Source organism: Papaver somniferum, chromosome 5 (assembly GCF_003573695.1).
Source record: "Papaver somniferum cultivar HN1 chromosome 5, ASM357369v1, whole genome shotgun sequence".
Classification (NCBI taxonomy): Eukaryota; Viridiplantae; Streptophyta; class Magnoliopsida; order Ranunculales; family Papaveraceae; genus Papaver; species Papaver somniferum.
The window spans coordinates 103,571,169-103,571,743 of record NC_039362.1 but is presented as its reverse complement, the minus strand read 5'-3'; positions in this window follow the sequence as shown (position 1 = coordinate 103,571,743).

Sequence of the window (575 nt, the reverse complement as noted above, 5' to 3'; positions counted from 1 at the left end):
TTATTCACAAACTATTTTTCATCAAAGCGATTTTCAAGGTATTGAAATAATCAACATGATTTTCGTCACGAGTAAAGATGAACTTGGCCAAAGCGAAAGCTTACCAACACATATTTCGGGAAATAGATAAGCGAGATAAACTCGGCTCAAAATAGCAAATGTGTATAATCAAAGTCTATATAACAATACCATTTTTGTCTCAAGATAGGAGATAAAATAAAGGGAACATTATCTATATACCCCTACTATGAGGTCCATTGCAAAGTATGAACTTTACAAATACCCCTAAGCTTAATACATTACTAAAATACCCTCTTTTGTATAATGTATACAAACCACTATTGAAAAAAGGAAGAAAAAAAAACCCTCTATTGTCCACCACCGCCAACCACCACCACTGTCCACCGCTGCCGCCAACCACCACCAATGTGCACCGCCGCCGTCACCCACCACCACCAACCACCACCGACGACCACCACTAGCCACCACCGACAACAACCACCACCACCGTCAACAACCACCACCATTGTCCATCACCGCCGCCTCCTACCACCACCGACGACCACGACCACCAC